Source organism: Castor canadensis, chromosome 13 (genome assembly GCF_047511655.1).
Source record: "Castor canadensis chromosome 13, mCasCan1.hap1v2, whole genome shotgun sequence".
Classification (NCBI taxonomy): Eukaryota; Metazoa; Chordata; class Mammalia; order Rodentia; family Castoridae; genus Castor; species Castor canadensis.
Genome location: NC_133398.1, coordinates 23,335,624 through 23,355,339, shown reverse-complemented (window position 1 = coordinate 23,355,339; position 19,716 = coordinate 23,335,624). Strand labels below are relative to the sequence as shown.

The following is a 19,716-nucleotide window of genomic DNA, read 5'->3' as shown; positions in this document are numbered from 1 at the left end:
CATAATTATGCTTTTCTACCTCTGTTCTTTTTCTTATTTCTGTTCTTTTACTACAGGATTTATAAAATCCTTTGAGACATGTTGCTTCCAGATGTAGGCCTCCAGTGCCTTGTCATTTACTTCTTGTCCAGGCACTGGGCAGATGGAATTACACAAGTTCGACTGTGTCAATCCACCCTCGCTGCCTTCATTAAGCTACAGGATTTTAAAGAGTCTGCCCAGTTCCTGGCAGGGACTTTTCCATACTTCCACCCCCAAAGCTGTAAATTACTACCTCATTAAACTCAATTGTAAATGATTAGGTGTCTGGAATGCACTCTCCTTTCCCTGCTGCCTCCTTGGAGTAATTCCTACGCCACAGGCCTCCCTACTTAACTCAGCCCATTATTCAAGCAGAGCAGTGTGTGTGTGAGCAGCTCACTGAGGGAGGAGGTTTTATTTTTCTTAGGGTATTAAAACTCTATTATCATTTAGTTCCAAAAGCGGAAGATTTGTGATCTTCCATTTCCCATGGAGCAATCTGTCTTTTAACAAGAGCTAGCTGTAATCAACAGGACTTTTTCAAGAATTCATTTCTCCTTCTACCACACAAGCAGTTTGGAACTACAAAACTTCTGTGGTTTTTTTCTGATAATCAGTGAGATAACTTGAAAAACTACAGTTGTTGCCTCTATTTTCCACAGGTAAAGATTATTTGGGAAATGTTTAAGCATTTTTTTGAGACAAAGAAAAAAATAATTTGGATTTGCAGTGCCTATTCACCTAGTTCTCATTCTTTGATGAGGTTTGTTTAAAAAAAAAAAAACTTGCAGAGTCTGGAAAGGTCGTGAGTAAAGAGTTGGCGAGAAAGGGGGAGGAGGGGCTGTCACATTGAATAAATAATCTAGCCAAGTTCCCAGCCCAGTTGCCATCATTTCAGCAGAAAAGGTAAAATTAATACTCCCCAAGGGACAAAAGCTCAGAAGGTCAGTTCTTTCTTACGGAGTTTTTACCTCTCTTTGATTCATAGGTTTAGAGCCTTCAGATTTTCATTATGCCTGGTTGGGGCTTCTCTGCCTCTTGTTTCACCATAGTCAATCAGCTGTGCTTTCCACTCCCCTGGAAGATGAGTAAAGATATTGACTTATCATATGAAAAAGGAAACGAGGGACAGGAACAAAGTAGCTTACCTGAGGTCAAAGTAGTATTAGCAATACAGTCAGCAGGGAAGTAGCAAGTTCCCACCATCTGTGGAGGAAAAATTCACAAAGAGATAAGGGAATGGAGTGTCCTTTTTTCTTAACTCACTCTACAGCTATGAATGTGTTGTCAGATGAGGCAGCTGATGCTAAAGAAGCGTCATCCATAGCTGGGTATGAGAAATAAAGAGTGGACCAAGTAGCTCAAGTATCCATTTGTTGACATTTATTGTGCATGAATCCAAAAATAGTTGTGATGAACATCACTTGGCATCACTTGACTGCTCCCTATTTGGGATACATGGATATAACTATAATTGGGTATAATTGCAATCTGGGGATATGACTTGGTCTTGGTTCCTGGCTTAGCACTTCACAACAGACAAGACTATAGGAAAGAGGTAATGGAGCTGTTGCCCCAAGGAAGCAGAGGAGCATGGTAGTCCCCAGGTAACAAAGAGTGATATGGAGAAGGAAGGGTGTAGGCTCCTCCTTTCTGCTCCAAACACAGAATGGCTTTAGTCTGGTGGGACTGAAGGAATGCACTGCTGAGGCTTGTGGATTTGTCAATGTCATCAATGCCATGATGGTGGACATGAGCAATAGTGGTGATCAGGAGGTTTTATGAATGTCAGGCTTTCAGAAGGGTTCATAGGATTGAAGAACACGAGCTAAAGTAAGACACCAGAGAAGTAACCAAGCAAACTTGAAAGTGTTGGACATCCTCTGACAGTCTTGAGCAAGTTCCATAGAATTTATTATTATATGTGTTACTATCCTGACGTATGGTCCAGTGAGTCCTGAAAAACCAACTTGTGCAAAGAAACATTAACATTCAAACCATGAAGTGGATATAAAAAAAATTAGCGAATGAATTAGACTGAATAGATGCAAAAGCATCTATACTTCATGTGAACTATGTTTTAGGCAATTCATGTATTAGAGACAAGAAGATGCCAATGCTCATCTTCTTCATAAAAGCAACAAATAACTACCTGGCAAGAAAATAGCTAATGGAGAGCTCTAGAATATAGCAAAGGAGCAGCAGAAACCCAGTGGAGCACAAAACTCAGGAATGACTAAAAAGAAAAGGGTAGGAAATAGCTCACCGTATATCAGTATATCCTCCACTAGTAATCAGCTCACAGCCAGAAAGGATTCCCCCAGGGGAAAATGTGGGCAGGAAGACCACAGTAGCCTACAGCCTCAATCATTAAGGCCCCACAATCTTTACCAATGCTGACCTCAGCTGATGGAATTGAATGGAGTCTATGCCATTATACCCTCTCTGGAGTCATTTGTAAGAATGGCATAGAGAAGCTCAATTAATATTATAGAAAAAGGGGGAAGAGAGATTTAAGAGTGATATAGAGGGTGAATTTGATGAAAGCACATTACATGCTTGTATATAAATATCACATATCCTTTTGTATAATTAATTTACACTAATAAAAATGTCTTAAAAGGAACCAAACCAAAAAAAGCAAGGCATCAAACAGAATCCTGAAATTGAAAAATATGATGAATACAACAAAGAATTTCAACAGCTGACAAATCAAGTGGAAAAAAAATCTGTGCATTTGAAGATAGGTCTTTTGAGATTATCTGGTCAGATAATAAAATTAAAAAGAATGTAAAAGAGTGGGAAAGCCTATAGGGCTTATGAATATCATTAAGCTAATCAATATATGCATTTATAGAATTACAATAAAGAGTAGGGGGAGAAAGAGTATTAAAAGAAATAAGGGCTGAAATTTTCCCAAATCTCAGCAGAAATATGGACTTTCAGACCCACAAAGTTCAAAAGTTCCTAAAGATTCTACAACAAATACTTAGAAATCAGTTTTGCTAAAAGATACTGACTCCTCACATTGACCTGAAAATATCCAAAGGGTTAACTGAAAGCAGGATAAAAGCCTGGCATTCCCTGTCTCTATTTTGTATCTGTCTTTGCTCTTAGTCATACTGACCTTGGAATCCATGGAGGCCAGGACTGATCAATAACCTCTTGTGACAAGAATCAAAACTGCCCCAAAGACAACAATACCTTTCTGATCATGACCACGAGCTGCCTGACCATCCTGAGATAATGATCAGCCTGCCATGTCTTTGACAAGGACTGCCTACTTATGTATACTTCTCACCCCTTCCCCAATGTTTCCTGTATTTAAACCAAAGCTCGTTATCTGTACTCCAAAGTGGACTGGAGTGTTTATGTGATGCCTCTTCCCATGGTGTGCTCATGCTGCATAATAAATCTCCTTTCCCTGCCCTTTGCACCATTCATCTCTTTATTTGGCATATTAGGGCGAGTGCTAGATCTGGCATGTTTCCACTTGGCATTGGACATCTGCCTAGAACTCCCAGTTACAATTCAAAGAGGTCTTCAGCGAGCCACACTACAACCTAACTATCAGAAGTCAGAGAGAATTTTGAAAGCAGCAAGAGAAAAATGTGTTACATACAAGAGAATCTTCATTAGACTATCAGTGAATTTCTCAGCAGAAACCTTATAAGTCTGTGGAGAACAGGATTGTAAATTTAAAGGTTGGAACAGGGGTGTAGCTCAGTAGTCCAGTACTTACCTTGCCTATGCAAGGGATTCACTCCCCAGCACCACAAAAAAAAAAAAAAAAAAAGAAACTCCCAATCAAGAGCACTTTATCTGGCAAAACTGTTCTTCAGAAATAAAGGAGAAATAAACACCCTCCCTGCAAGCAAAAAGTAAGGGAGTTTGTCATTCTAGATGTACCTTATAAGAATGCTAAAGGGAGTTATTCAAGCAGAAACAAAAGGGCACTAATTTGTAAAATTCACAGGTAAAGCAAAATACATATTTCACTTCCGAATACTATAATACCATAACGATGGTGTGTAAGTAATTTATAGCTCTAGTATATAGTATTAAAAATAACAATGGTTACAATATTTCCTTAGTGGGTACACAATATAAAAAGATGCAAATTGTGACATCAAAAATGTAAAAAGTAGGGGGAGGCAAAAACAGTTTTTGTATGCAATTGAAGTGAACTTATATTTGTAAGTCAAAGGGTATACACTTGAAGCTATATAGGATGAATACACCTAGAAATGGAATATATAGCATAGGGACCACAGTTAATACTATGGTACTACATACCAGAAATTTGTTAAAAGAGTAGATTTGAGGAGTTTCTATATCCCTCACACACACAAAGGGTAAACTATGTGAGGTAGTGATTATATCCATTAATTTAGCTATAGTAACCATTTCACTATGTATATCAAAACATCATGTAGTATATCTCATATATAAATATGTATAAATTAAATGAAGAAGAACCTATTAGAATATTAATGAGTTTCTCCATCTCAGGAGGAGAAGGAACAAAAAAAAGAACAGTCTGAAGGGTCTTTGATTGTTAATAATGTAACTATTTTATGTATTTCTAAGCCATTTTTATGTTGTGAATTATTTGTTAAAACATTTTTATATTTGCCCTTTTATAGAGTTATAAGAGCTCTTTAGATATTAAGAATGATGACACTTGTATATCATTTTTTATTTTACAAATATATACCTATTTTGGAGTTAGAATTTTAAATCTTTTTGTAATAATTTTCAAAGTAGAAAAATTATATTAATGTTCACCTTTATTTGTTTTTTTAATGGTACACTTAGAAATATCTTACTAATGCTATAAACAAAATTTGTTCTCCTGTATTTTATAAATTTTTTCTTATGGATTTTTTAGGCTAACTCCTTTGCAGTCCCTTTTCACAGCATTTGGTGAGGAAAGTCTCCAACTTTATTTTTTACAAATAAGCATTTTATTGTCCTTATATTAAATTACATAGTACACTTCATAATTTGGGGAGAAACCATCTTTATGACAAGCTAAAACTTTGTTTTTTAGCTTTTTATTCTGTTTTACTAAACTATATTGGCCTACCCTTATGCAAATACCACAATGTGAAATTATAATATATTCTAAAATTCTGTATTGCAAATGTTGCTTCATGAGTCTTTGGGATTTTTTTTTTTTCACAATTTTATTGTAGTTATACTTCTGGTTTGGATATAGCAGTTCATGACAGACCAATACTTTCACAAAAACAATTACAAAAAAATGGATAAACTAAAAATGCCTATGTTTCAACACATTGGAGTGCTGTGAATACAAAGAATCTGAAGACTTCCAGAGAGGGGCAAGACCCTCCTGGGTGACTAGAGATCATGGATGCTTTCCTCCTGAAAAGCACTGGTGAGTTTTGGCAGAAAGAAGAGGCTGGGGTGAGAGACTCCAGTTAAACGTTTGTCACCCATGTGATAGCTATGGGGGAATAAAACCTCAGGAACCCTAAATGCAGCAGTAGTCCTTCCTGCAACAATCCTCCCAATTGGATTTTTGTTCAATGTTTGACAGAGCCTCTGGACATCCAAAGGCAGACTAAAGAGCAAATAGAGATCCCAAAGTCCTTGAGAAGGAAGGGGCTGTTGCATACCCAGATAAGATTTCACCCTTGAGAACTTTGAAGACAAAAGAAGCCTAAGACTAACTAAACCTGCAGGCCAACCCCAATCCAGTGAAATTCTTTACTGGAGCAAAGTAAATAGGCTCCTCACCCCATTCTAGCTGCATGATAAGAAGACAGGATATGCCCCTTCTGGAGAAAAGTAATACTGACTTCAGTCTCCATGATTTTTAAACACAAGAAAAATTTACAATTCTTGGAAAGGAGGAAAACATGACTTTTATTCAAAGGAAAAATGCAACCAGTTGAAGGCAAACTACAGATGACCCAATAGTGACTGTGAAATTGCTACTAGAAATGTTTTTTAAAACTTAGGGCAAAAACCAGGGTGAAAAGATGGAGAATTTCAACAGAGGAATGGAAGCACTAACTTTAATAAAGTGGGCATCCTAACATATTTTAAACTGTTTTAAGAGAATACGTTAATTAGCTTGATTCAGTACACAATACCTGCATAATTCAAAATATCATGTTGTACACCACAAACATATGTATTCTTTACCAGCTAAAAATCAATCAGTAAAAAATATTCACAACTAGACATTCGATGGATGGCTTAACAGCAGCCAAGAATAGCAAAAGAAAGGGATTGGTGAGCTCAAAGACAGATTGACAGAAACAAATCAAAACACAGAGCAAGAAAAAGAACTTTTAAAAAAAATAGCAGAGAGGAGCTAGGCATGGTAGATCAGTCTTATAATCCTAACTAGCCAGGAGGCAGAATTAGGAGGATAGGGATTCAAGGCTAGCCTGGGCAAAAAAGTTCACTAGACACCATCTGAACCAGTTAGAAAAACTGAGCATGGCAGCACATACAGAAGTCAGGGCCCAGACCGACCCAGGCATCAAAGTGTTACCCTATTAGAAAAATAACTAAAGCAGAAAGGTCTGACCATGGTGCTGCTCAAGCGATAGAGCACCTGCCCAGCAAGTACAAAGCCCTGAGTTCCTGAGTTCAAACTCCAGTACTACAAAAAAAAATTTTTTTTTAAAGCCATGAAAGCTAGTGTTCCTGTTCTCTTTTTGTCGCCTGATAAGCAAGCCTGCACGTACTGCGAAGCATGGTAGCAGTGGTAGTGTGAAAAGGCTTCTTTCTATCGTGGTACCCTTCCATCCTCAGTTTCCCCTGGGTTTTGGCATAGCTGAGTATAGAATTTTTCATTTCCAGGTATAGAAAATGATACATATAATTTATAAAGGCTGAAATTGTTTCCTTCTTTGATCTAGTAATGTGTGACATGCTTGTGGTTTCTACCCTTAACTTACTCCATGGTTGATATCTACAAAAACATCAATGCTATGTTTTCCTTTTACCATAGCGCTCTACATTTTGATTTGTAAAAGCATTTAGATAGTCTTTTGCCTCTGTACTTGTAAAACATGTTTATATTTTTTGTCTTTCATAAACATTTTAGGTCATTTTTTTAAACTCTTGTAATTGAAAATAAGGATTATCTTCCCCCTGTGGTATTTTAGGAAGTTTTGCCTCGGTGGTCATGTCGGTGTTCAGTTACCATTGTCTGATGCATTTGAAAATATTCCTTCCTTTTGTACACTCTGGAAAACATAGAAAGTGTGAAAAAAAAACTCACCCATAAAAACGACTCAAAGGAGTTTTTTGTTGTTGTGTTGTTATTGTTGTTGCTGTGACTGTGGTTTTGTTGAGATGAGCTGTGCCCATGTTGTCCAGGCTGGCCTTGAACTCCTGAGCTCAAATGATCCTCCTGCCTCAGCCTTTGGAGTAGCTGGGACTACAGGCACTTGCACCAGCACACATACCTCTCTTTGAAGGTTTTTGATCTATTCACATTTTCTTTATCCTGACTTGATTTGTGTGTGTATTTTCCTACATAGCTGCCAGTTTTCACATTTGTTAGCACTAAATATAATATTCTTTTATAGGTTTTTGTAGCTCCATTCTGTAAAGTTGTATTCCATTTTAATTCATAGCCCTGTGTCTTTGGTTTTCACCCTACAAGTATAAGTTTGTTGGCAGTTTCTCTATTTTATGTTTTGACTAATTTCTGTGTTTATCCTTAGTTTTTTTTCTTTTGCTTCATTTGGATTTATTTATTTTCCAACTCTTTGATGAGAATGAACTTATTTTCATTCTTCCTGGCTTAATGAAAAATACACTGAAAGAATGCATTCTAGTTATAGTTTTAGTTTCCAGCACATTACTAGATCAAAGAAGGAAACAATTTCAGCCTTTATAAATTATATGTATCATTTTCTATACCTGGAAATGAAAAATTCTATACTCAGCCATGCCAAAACCCAGGGGAAACTGAGGATGGAAGGGTACTATGATAGAAAGAAGCCTTTTCACACTACCACTGTTACCATGCTTCGCAGTACGTGCAGGCTTGCTTATCAGACTACTAAAAGAGAACAGGAACACTAGCTTTCATGGCTTTTTTAAAAAATGGCTAATTTGTTTTTTCTAAATCTTTATTTTTAATATCTATTTTTTTCCAGTGGAGCAATGAGACTTAATTATTTTTATTTTTTAAATGTATAATTTCTGTAATTTAATGAATTACTTTATTTTTGGAACATCCTAGTATATTGAAAAAGAATACATCTTCTTTATAGAATACATTTTTCATGTATTCATAGAAGTAGGCTCTTCTCTGGTGTCTCCTTGTCTATTCTTATCCAAAGCTCTTTTTCTGTCAGTAACATTCCTAGGATCAACAATTCTGCCAGTTTCTTTTTACTAAGTCTCTAGTTTTCTACAACTTCTCTGAAGAGATGCCTCATTGTGTGGGGGAGGAGTGATAGATGAAGCTTCACATATGCCATTGTGACAATTCTACAGAAATGTAACTTACTTGAAAGTGACTAATTTGCTATTTTTCATTGAAAAGTAACTTAAAAATGTACAACTTCAATAAAACATTAGGAGCTATAATTATTCAAATAGGATTAATAGTAATGGGCTAAATTTCAATTTATATTACTAAAAATTATTCTTAAATTTTAAAAATTGATATTAATATAATTTGTTCTTAGACTAAACTTCTTTAAACTACTTTAGATTATAGCCAAAATTACACAGCCTTTCTCTAATTTCTGGTGGAAAGAAAAAGTGACCAGTCTCCACTATTTTTAATTTCTAAAAATTATTTTAGAAAATTTCAAAAATAATACTGTAAAAATTATTTTTGAACTGAAGTCATACTTTTACAGATATACAAGAAAAGATGGAATACTTTTGAACAAATACAAAGTTTTTCATTTTATAAACTATGGCCTCTTACAGGCAGGACAAAACTGGAACGTTAAAAATAAGTTATAGATCTGCAGCCAGTGAAGAGGCTAAAACCTCTGCAGAGTGAAAAATGAGAGAAGCTGGATTCTTCCTCCTAAGACATGTTTTCTCAATGTCAGGTTCATCATTTTTTGTGTCTGGCACTGTGGTTCAACTATAAAAAGAATGAAACTCCATCAAGTGGGAATTGTGTGAGAGGAGGGGAAGGAGAAAGCAGAGTAGGGAGAAGGGTATGACTTTAACATCTGAAACTTGGCTTTGTAATGAGAAACAGAAGAGACATGATGTCATACTGGAGAAGGTAGCTCCACTGTATTTTTTTCAAGCTGGCTTGACCTGCGATTTTCAACAAAGTCCAGATGGAAAGAAGGGAAAAACATATTCTGAGTCTGAGACAAAGACTCAAAGCAGGGGTTTCTTGCTCATGAATTTAACATGCTTAGATTTAATTCAGACCAAGTAAAGCCACCTCATTATTCCCTTCTCCTGGCCTCTGTACCTCAAACCTTTGACCTCCCTCTGAACCTGTAGACTACATCTGCTCTGGTTAGTATCCTGACCGCTAACTGAACGAGAAGGTTTTGTAATTCCTCCTGATGGGAAAGTCATCTCTTGTTTTTCAACGACTCTAAAACTCAGGTTTGGGTATTGGTTTGGGGTTTTCTTTTGTATTGTTTCCATGTTTTAACTTCTTGGGAACTGGGATGGGTAATCATCAATGATGCTTTGTAGTTTCATTGTAAAAGGTTTTCTTTTTTTTCTTGTTTCTTCGTTTTCACTTGGCTGGTTGATTACTTATTTTTGTTTTGTCCTCAATAGAATGTAAAATGCTGTTGGATTTACTGTCATCCTTGTCTTAGAATTTGCAAAATAGGGTAACTGATGGTGGTGGCTAATGAGGCAGGGGGGTTTATTGGCTTTGCTTAGTTTTTATTCTGGAGTAACTTCTCAGTTTTAGAAGAGATCTAGAAGGAAAGCCCCCTAGCAGCTAAGCTATGTTCTGTGAAAGTTCACTTGCCTGGCTCCTCTTGATTATGCAAATATAAAGGCAGTACAAATGGACACTTTTCACCAAGGAGAAAGGTTACTCTCCTCCCTAAGGCTCTGGGTCAAGAGTGCACCTACTGATCTACATAAGAAACCCAGAATCTGGCCAGGCATGATGGCTCATGCCTATAATCCTAGCTACTCTAGAAGTGGAGATGAGGAGGATAGAGGTTATAGGTCAGCCCAGGCAAAAAGTTAGCAAGCTTTCACAGCTAGGTGTGGTGGCATACACCTATCATCCCAGGTATGCAGGAGGTCCAGGCCAGCCTAGGAAAAAATTGAGACCTTACCCCAAAAATAACTAAAGCAAAAAAAAAAAATGTTGGTGGCATGGCTCAAGAGCACTTGCCTAGCAAGAGTGAGGCCCTGAGTTCAAACCCCAGTACTGGAAAAAAAGAGAGAGAGAGAGAAAACATAGCCCAGAATCTTCAACTGGAAGAACAGACTATGCAGTCACTATTCCCTAAAAATCCAAGGTGAGAGGAATCTAGGATTACCCAGGATGCTACAGAGCAAGAGATGGTGGGAGAAAATGATAACCAGAACAGAAAAAGAGAAATCACAGGATCATGGGGTTAAAAAAAAAAGATTGTTTTCCCTTGGGTAGGTGCTAAAACCTCAAGACAAGCCCAACTTTCATGGGGAAAGACAGGCCACAACCCTGCAAATTCAGCCTCTCTGGGCCAGTGGTAAGCTTGTTGAAGAACAGCAACCAGGCATGAACATCATAGATGCCTACAGTGCTGACAGGAATCCAAACCCTCAGAAGCATTTCCTCAATGGTGGGTGACCAGGACCATCTCTTGCATAACAACAGCACGTATAGAAGCCAGAGTGTTAGCACCAGTGTATTGCCAGCCTTCCAGCCCCGGCTCTGCACCTGGCATTTGTACTGAGTATTTCCCTGCACTCGTGGAAAATTCGTTGAAAATTAAGACACTTGCCAATCTTTGTGTTTCCAGCTACTAAAGCAGATCATTTGCCTAAAAATTACTAGGTACCTGTTATAAATCAGACACTGCAGAAGAAACTTTTAGAATGTTCCCATAGTCAAAAGAGAAGTTGTGATTATTTTAAGGAAACAGTCCACAGGGATTTAAAAAGAACACAAACAAACAAACAACAACAAAAAAACAGTCATCCAAAGACCTAAAGCTAATGAGGTATCAAAAACTAAAGATTCAAACCTAGGTCAAGTTGACTTGAAAAGTCATTTTCTTTCCACATCAAGTTGGCCACCTCAGAAGACACAGAGAATGTCATGGGAATACGTTGGCAGGTCAAGTTACTCAGAGTTCATCCACAATGACTGTTTTATGTCTGGATTAGATCATATAACCCGTGTTCAGAATGTGAAGAGGAAACATCAGATAGGCAGAGAACCAGCCACTGATTCCAGGGATGCACAAGCCCCAAACTTTCTCGGGTTCATTATAAGTTGGTTTAATGCAAAAGTTGGCAGTTTTAGGAGATCCTAAAACTCCTAAGAATTGTTATTTTCTGAATAATCAAAGGAAACCTTGACTGTGTTGCTCTATAGAGAGCTCCTGAAAAGCTGTCTCCCAGAATCTCTCTCCACATGTAAGCAAGCAAAAGTGGAGGGATTTATCACTGACCTGAAGTCCATCTATTGAAGGATTGCCAGACCCCTTCTAGAACTTTCCAGACACTGTATTAAGGCAAAAAGTAACTAACACCATTGCACTCTTTCTATAATGTTTATAAAATTCTTTTTCTCAGCATAAAATATAATTTTGTTTGAATTGTGGAATGAAAACAGAAAGATAAAATAATACTTATTTTATAACATCCTCATAAGGTGACAAGAACTGTTACCAATTCAAATGACTATGTTTCCAGTCATGGCTGTTAAAATCATAATTGGTACCACACATGGAAATGCTTTTTTTTCATTCTTCTTTCACTTAACATTACATCATGAGTTTCCCCCTAACCATTACAAATTTCCACAATGTGCCAAGGTTGTCATTTGGGGTATAGGACCACTGGGAATTCTAATCATGGTACAGAGGAAAGAACAAAAAATAGGGCCTGCCTGGTAAAATACTCATGGAAGAAAAGGTAAGCAAAGTCATCATCCTAGGTGAGGGTGTGCTTGAGAGACAAGGGCAGCCCAAAGCACTCTATAAAAAGGCATGAGTGGAAAACAAACAGAAAAATCAGAAAACATATGCCCCAAACATTAGAGAATAAACTAATTATGGATTTAAAACTCCATCAAGATTTACTGAGATAATGATACCCAGAAGAAATGAGACTTTTATAAACAGGGTAATTACATAATTTATCATTCAAACTGGGACACTACTGGTAATTGCACTGGGACAATAATTATAAACCAGGGAATCCCCAGGGAAACTGAGACAAATATTTATTTATCTTTTATAGGCAATCAAGAAAATATGAAGGGGAATCACTCCCAAGGGTTTCCAGACAACTTGGGTGTTGTTATTATTATAATTTTTACATAATATTATATACAATTTATAATTCATATCCTGTCTCACTTTAAAATATCATTATGCTCCTGGGCATCTACCCAAAGGAATGTAAGTCAGGAGACAGTAGAGACACCTGTGTACCAGTGTTCATCACTGCGCTGTTCATATAGCCAAGCTATGGAAACAACCCAGATGCTCTACAACTGATGAATGGATCAAGAGAATGTGGTAATGCAGAAACTAAAGCAGATACCTTAAAAGCAACTGAGGCCAATAGGAGAAAGGAACCAGAAACTAGAGAAAAGGTTAGATCAAAAAGAATTAACCTAGAAGGTAACACACATGCTTAGGAAATCAATGTGAGTCAACTCCCTGTATAGCTATCCTTATCTCAACCAGCAAAAACCCTTGTTCCTTCCTATTATTGCTTATACTCTCTCTTCAACAAAATTAGAGATAAGGGCAAAATAGTTTCTGCCGGGTATCGAGGGGGTTGGGAAGGAGAGGGAGGGGGCAGAGTGGGTAGTAAGGGAGGGGGTGGGGGCAGGGGGGAGAAATGACCCAAGCATTGTATGCACATATGAATAATAAAAAAATTAAAATTAAAAAAAAGAGAGAATGTGGTACATATACACAATGGAGCGTTACTCAGCCATAAGGAATAATGACATGTGGTTTGAAGGTAAATGGATGCAATTGGAAGACATAATGTTAAGTGAAGTAAGCCAGGCTCAGAAACACAAAGTACTATGTTCTTTCTTATACATGGAAGATAGATCCAAAAGAGAAACATGTACACAAAAACAAGCATGATCAAATACAATCTCATATGTAGAACATGTTTGTAACAGTGCAACTACTCTAAGGAACTTGGGAAAAGAGAGAACAGAAAAGAGAACAATCAGTAATATCATAAAACATAACATCTGTTAAGGTAGAGGATATAAGGGTGTGTATTGAAAGCTATTGAAAATTGGGGGTTGGGAGGTAAAAGGGACAGGGAGAGTAATGGAAGGGTTGAACAGACCTAAGTAAAGTATACCAACAGTGGGGATACATTGAGACACCCCTGTAAATATCGACTTAAATATTAAGAATGAAATACAGGAGTGTAAAATAGGTACAGGGTGTGTGTGTGTGTGAGATACTAGGGGGAGGGGGAATGAAGGAGATTGAGGTGATGGTATATGGCTGGTGGACTTCATATGTGAAATAGAATGAAGAAGTCTCTTTCAATTGCTTTAAGTGGAATGGGAAAGGGATTGAGGGAGAGAGATGATGGGGGTGATCTAACAAAGACACAATAAAAGCCTAATTGGAACTGTTATTATGAATCCCTCTCCATATAACAAATATATCCTAATAGAAAATTTTTATAATAAAAAAAGAATCCTTGTTCATATCCTGTCTCACTTCAAAATATTATGCTGCTCAAAGTTGGAAGCCATGTTTCAATGTCATTAAATAAAAGAAAACAAGAATAATCCAATGGGCTCATGAAGCAAGGGTTAGAAAGCTCCCTAGGATGGTGGTGCCCAAGTGTCCACTGATTACTTAACATGTTCAATGACATCTGTACATTACATAAGAAGTGTTAATTGTGCAATATTCCAAATGTCCTAGTACTGTTCCATCCATCCCTGTATTCATCATAATTGCAGGGTTTCCTTTCAGTACTTTTTCCATTCTCTGCTGCAGGAATGGTAAATGGAGTGTGAGATTTTGCTAGATGAGATGAATGAAGAATAATGAAAGATGGGGTGGCTTTGCAAGGAGAAAGGCACCAGCAGGCTGTTTGACCCCACCATAAGCCCATAGGGATAAAGGTAACACGTCTCCATATGCCATCACGAATAGGCAATGTACCTGAGACAGGGAGACAGGCCATTCCTCCAAGGTAGTGGGGCTTCCCAGATCCCCACAAATTAGTATACATTAGTGGGGAGGTCCAGAAGATCTTCCTACTACTTCAACATTCTAAACAATCTTAGTAAAATCTTTTTCTTCTTCAACCAGCGAGAATCCACTTTTGTTGCATACGACTAACCCCTCTAACTGATAAAGCCATTTAAAAGTAGTGTGCTTTTCATTCCCACCGTTCTTATGGTTTAATGGATGTCCAAATCCCAAACGCCTATATTAAATCCCTATACCCAGAATACATACAGTGGTGTTTTATTTTCTATATAGTTTTTGTTTGTTTATTTGTTTGTTTGTTTTGGTAGAACTGGAGTATGATCTCAGAGTTTCATGCTTGCAAAGCAGGGGCTCTACTACTTGAGCCACATCTCCACAATCCATTCTTCTCTGATTATTTTGGAGATGGAGTCTCTTAAACTTGCCCAGCCTGGCCTTGAACCACAATCCTCCTGATTTCAGCCTCTTGAGTAGCTAGGATTATAGATGTAAGCCGCTGGTGCCTGGCTTTATTGCATCTTTTATGTAGAAAAAGATACATGTAAAACCACTTTAAATTTGAAATAGTGTTATACTTTGGAAGACATGGAGAGGAAGAGGAGTGGTAGTAAATCAAAGGGTATTTATCTGTAATCTGTAATGTTCTGATTTTTTGAGGGTTTGTTTACTATTCATCACTGGTTTCACTAGCAAATCTCAAAAACCCAAACTTCTATCAAATAATTTAAGCAGTCATATGGAATGTAAAATGTATAATGCTCTGATTTTAATGAAAAGAATATATTGTTATATTGTATATGCAATAAAATTCACTTAAAAGAAAAAATAATATGACTAAACCACGTCAGAGACCTAGCTGTATTTGTTCAGTAAAAACTTGCTGGGAGAATGGGTAAAAGAAATATTTACATAATTTCATATTGCTATTTTATAGGCAAAGCAGATATAGTGAAAAGATTGCTAGCATAGCACCCTGTGCAATGGCCTGAAATGAAGGGTGTCAGGCTATGTATACTATCCAAACTTGGGCAATATATAAAAGTTCCTAAGTGGCAGAAGAGAGCTAAAATGTATGACCACGTGGTCGTTACTTATAGGTGGCCTTGCACGTTTAGAGTCATTACTTGTAAGCAACAGAACAAACTATGAATGACTTAAATGATAAGAACTTTATAAAAACTGCTGGGACATTTAAGGGGATAGATTTAGAAAATGTGCAGGAATTTGGGAGACTGAGCAACCTGACCCCTGACAAGGTCATGCCGTGGTGACAGTCTGGAAGACTTTGGTGCCACTACCAAAAAGAAAGGTTAAGCAACTTGTCTTAAGAGCACAGGGTTAGGAAGTTATAGAGCTGGAATGTGAACTTGACTTTCAAACACTACTGTAGACTATCCAAGATATTTGAAATCCATGAAACCTTACTGTAAGGGAGGTATGAAAAGAATTTTTATGTTTGCGTGAATGATTGCTTCATACTCTCTTGCTGATTTTTTTATGACCTCCTATTTTAAATCTGAATGTTCTCTCTCTCTCCCACCCTCTCCTCTCCTCTCCCCCTCCTCTCTCTCCTTCTCCCCTCCGCCCTTCCCTCCCCTCTTCCTTTCCTCCCTTCCCCTCCTCCTTTCCTCGATTCTCTCCCTTCCCTTCCCCTCTCCTCCTCTCCCCTGCCCTCTCCTCTCCTCTCTTCTCCTCTCCCCTTCTTCTTTTCTCTCTCTCTCTCTCTCTCTTTCTTTCCCCCACATTGGTTCTCTAATTTCTCTTATCACCCATAGTGCATGGTGAAGACATGGGCCAGAAAGTATTCTCTTACTGTATCTTGTATAATGTATCTAATAATACACTGAAGGAAAAGAGAATGCAGATGAGAAGTCTATGGCACAAAATGGTGATATACTTGTCACCAAAGTATAGAGACAATAAATTTTAAGTTTTTAATGACTTACTTAGGTAATTAGATAAGGTAGTATTAATAACCATACTCTACAATTCTTCCTAAGTAATCAAAGGGATAATTTGTGCCAACAATATCCTTCCCCTCTCCTTTCCTTCTTCCTCTCCCTACCCTTTTCCCTCTCCCTCTCTCCTCTTAATAGCATTATTTCAAAGTAAAATATATGGATCTTAAGGTCTAGGTGTTTCCACTTAGTCAGTCACTCAGCTCTTTATGGAAGGAGCTAAAGCATAGTAAAAATTTTATTTCGTCTTGTTAGAGTGAAAGTCCAGTGGTCTTCCACTATTTCTTGACTTTTCTTTTTGGTAAAAGAAAGAGGGCAAGATAATGAAGAAGACACAAACAAAACAGTGTGTACATACTTTTAAGCATGATAGAACCAAAAACAAATTTGATGGCAAAAATTAACTCCATTTGTTCCTATACTCTAGTAGTATAGGACCTAATACATCAACTTCTTGAACAATTTTCACTGAGAGTTGTAACGGTTATATCAACTTTCACCAGCTGAATCTGTTGTTTAGGTATGCCAGATTAAATATTTATAAAAGTAGGAGAAAGTATTCATTCCACTTGTTTACTTTCATACATATAAAGAGAGTGCCTGACGGTGTACGGACCACATACACCCAAAGAATTAATCTCTACCTTTTGCATTTGTTTAATGAGCTTGGAAAAAGGAGATTGTCCTAGAACTGTCTGGAAATGTCCCTAAGTCTTGAATTTTTTTCTAAACATTTAAACACTTTTGATAATTTGAAAGGAAAATGATTTCTTGGAAACTATGATAGCACCCAAAATGTTTACAATTAGGTACAGTATACTCTGCAAATTATGAAAAAAAGAGCATCCTTGCTATTAGGACAGGACAATTTGGCAAATAACAAGGCAGCATGACACAGAAAAAGAACAGAGGAATCTGGAGATAAGCAGATCAGGGCTGGAAAACATATGATCAAGAGTGTCTGTATGTCCATCTGTAAGCCCCTGGCAATCCATTGTCTACAGAGACAGAAACACTTCCTTCCTCTGTCAGGGATACTATTTCAAAATGAATGAAAAAAAAATCTATAAATGGCCACAAGTTGCTTCAAAGCAATAGTGGAACATAAACATTAAATTATTGACTCTTCTATATTATTATTGATTCTTGGCCTAGAAATAAATGCTATAGTGTTTTATCAGGGTACTGAGTGGACAGTTAGCTTACTAATATAATAGGACACATTCAGTGTTTGCAACCTGGATTGAAAAGCCTGATTATTGTTAGCTCTTGAAGTTTTATATTATGTTCATCTTAGTGGTTTAGTTACTTTTGTTAGGCTAAAAATTCACTTCATATACTGGTCACACTAAGCAGAGGTCACGCACGGGATGGGTAGGGTAAAAGAAGGAAACTAAGAACTTGAATATGGGTGATATACTCTCTATATAAGAATAAATATAGAAATTTTAAACCTTCTGAAACCACCATAAGAAAGGGACTAAGGTAGATTGTGGATAATTAGAGAAGATAAGCCAATTTGGGGCATAACACATTAATATGTGGAAATACCACAAGGAAACTCCCTACACAGCTATCTTTATCTCAAACAAACAAAAATGTCATGTTTTTCTTTTTCTCCTTTCTCTTCTACAAAATTAGAGAACAGGAGCCAGAACAGGTCCTGCCCAGGGAAGAGGGTTGGCACCAGTGAGAGGGGGAGGTGATGGGGACAGTGGGTAGGAGGGTGAATACAGGCAAAAAATGTATACACATGCATGTAATTGCAATAATGGTACCTGTTGTAACTATTCCATGAATGGGGAAGAGGGGGTGAATTCAAGTATGATGTATTTGACATGTTGTGAGAACCTTTACCCAATGTACCCCCACCCAGCACAATAATAAAGGGAAAAATTTTTTTAAATCATTTCATGTATTCATTTATTACTTATGTCCTCAAAACTTTAAAAGGATTTAAGGAGACTTTAAAGAAATGAAAAATTAACCAAGTCATTGTGAGGGTATAGCAGAATAATTATGTAAGAAAACTACATTGAGGAAAAAAAATACTGGAATTGAACACAAGGCTTTAATGTTTCTACTAAAAACTTATCTGCTTACCTGATTCTATAGCATCCTGTACTGAAAATTGATATAGACTGAGAAAACTATGAAACCAGCTATGAGACTAACAGACAGTATAATGGAAATACATGGGAGGAAAGAAATCTCCATGGACTTAAATGTCAATGGAACTGGATTGAGAAGAAATAATTGAGGCATTCTTGAGCTTCATCATGTGAAATAAAGGGCTGGGATGAAAAACACAGTAGACGGCCTCCATCCTTCCTCCACTCTCTCTGGCTCCACACGAGATCTACAGCAAAGGCAAAGATAGGAAGACCCATGATAGGAAGGTTCAATGACGTTTCATGGGCCTGTGGTCCAGAGAGCAGAGCTCAATAAATGTATGGAGTACAATAAAATTTATGCTGTTTCACCCCAGGAGATAGCTCAAAAGGTCAAGGATAATCTACCACCAAGATCGATCATAAACACCAAGTATGAACAGGCCTTTTCATTTTTTTTTTTCATTTTTGAAAAGCAAGAATAGGAAATAGTTTGGTTTCCAATTTTTTTTAATTTAAAAAGAAATAAATTTTTAATTTTTAATTTTTAAAAACTAAACAAATTTAAAACAGAAGAAATCTATTGTTAAGTGGCACTTAGGGGAAAAGATAATACTACCCTGATGACCTAGAGGAGACTCTCCTATCCTCAAACACATTTTGCAAAAGAAATTTTCAGAAAATTTGGCATCTTCAAAAGGGTGCAAGAGGACATGCAAATCTGAAAGAAGGAGAACAGGAAGAGGTTAGATACTGTCACAAAATTAGATGCAGTAACAGTAATTAGAGATGAACAGAAAGATGAGTGAGCTAGGGAAACAGCAACTAGCATTGAAATAACAGAACGAAAATCTGCACTAGAGGCAGTAAAGAGAAGAAATATGACAAAGAAAGCCATGTGGAAAATAACGTGAAAAACCTTCCTAAAATGTAGTTGCAAAGGGAAAGGAGTTGCAAATTATGTGCAAAGTTATAAATAAAGAGGGAACAGATGAATATTTAATCAAAGAATTAGTAATGGTCACACCAACAATATCAGAACATTAAAAGTCATAACTTTTCTGAACTTAAGAACATAAAAACTGGTCATTCTCATTCTAACTCTGGATACAAGCCACTTTCAATCTATTGAAAGTGTATTCCTCTCCTAATAAACTTTGCTGTCATTTTCACTACAAAAAAAAATAAGACTACTCATATCAAAAGTGATTACCAAAGGCAATTTATCAAAGATAATTTACCAAGGCAAAATTA

The 19,716-nt window shown here is 37.0% G+C and overlaps 1 long non-coding RNA gene across 1 annotated transcript in view; it reads right to left on the bottom strand.

Moving 5' to 3' along the window:
• The window catches only part of LOC141415386 (uncharacterized), a 36,204-nt gene that overhangs the window by 8,782 nt on the left and 7,706 nt on the right, over positions 1-19,716 (bottom strand). The window contains exons 2-3 of the long non-coding RNA XR_012440344.1: positions 1,170-1,227; positions 993-1,098 (exon numbers count right to left, since the gene is read on the bottom strand). This is a non-coding gene — a long non-coding RNA (uncharacterized lncRNA). The remainder of the gene's footprint in view (positions 1-992; positions 1,099-1,169; positions 1,228-19,716) is intronic.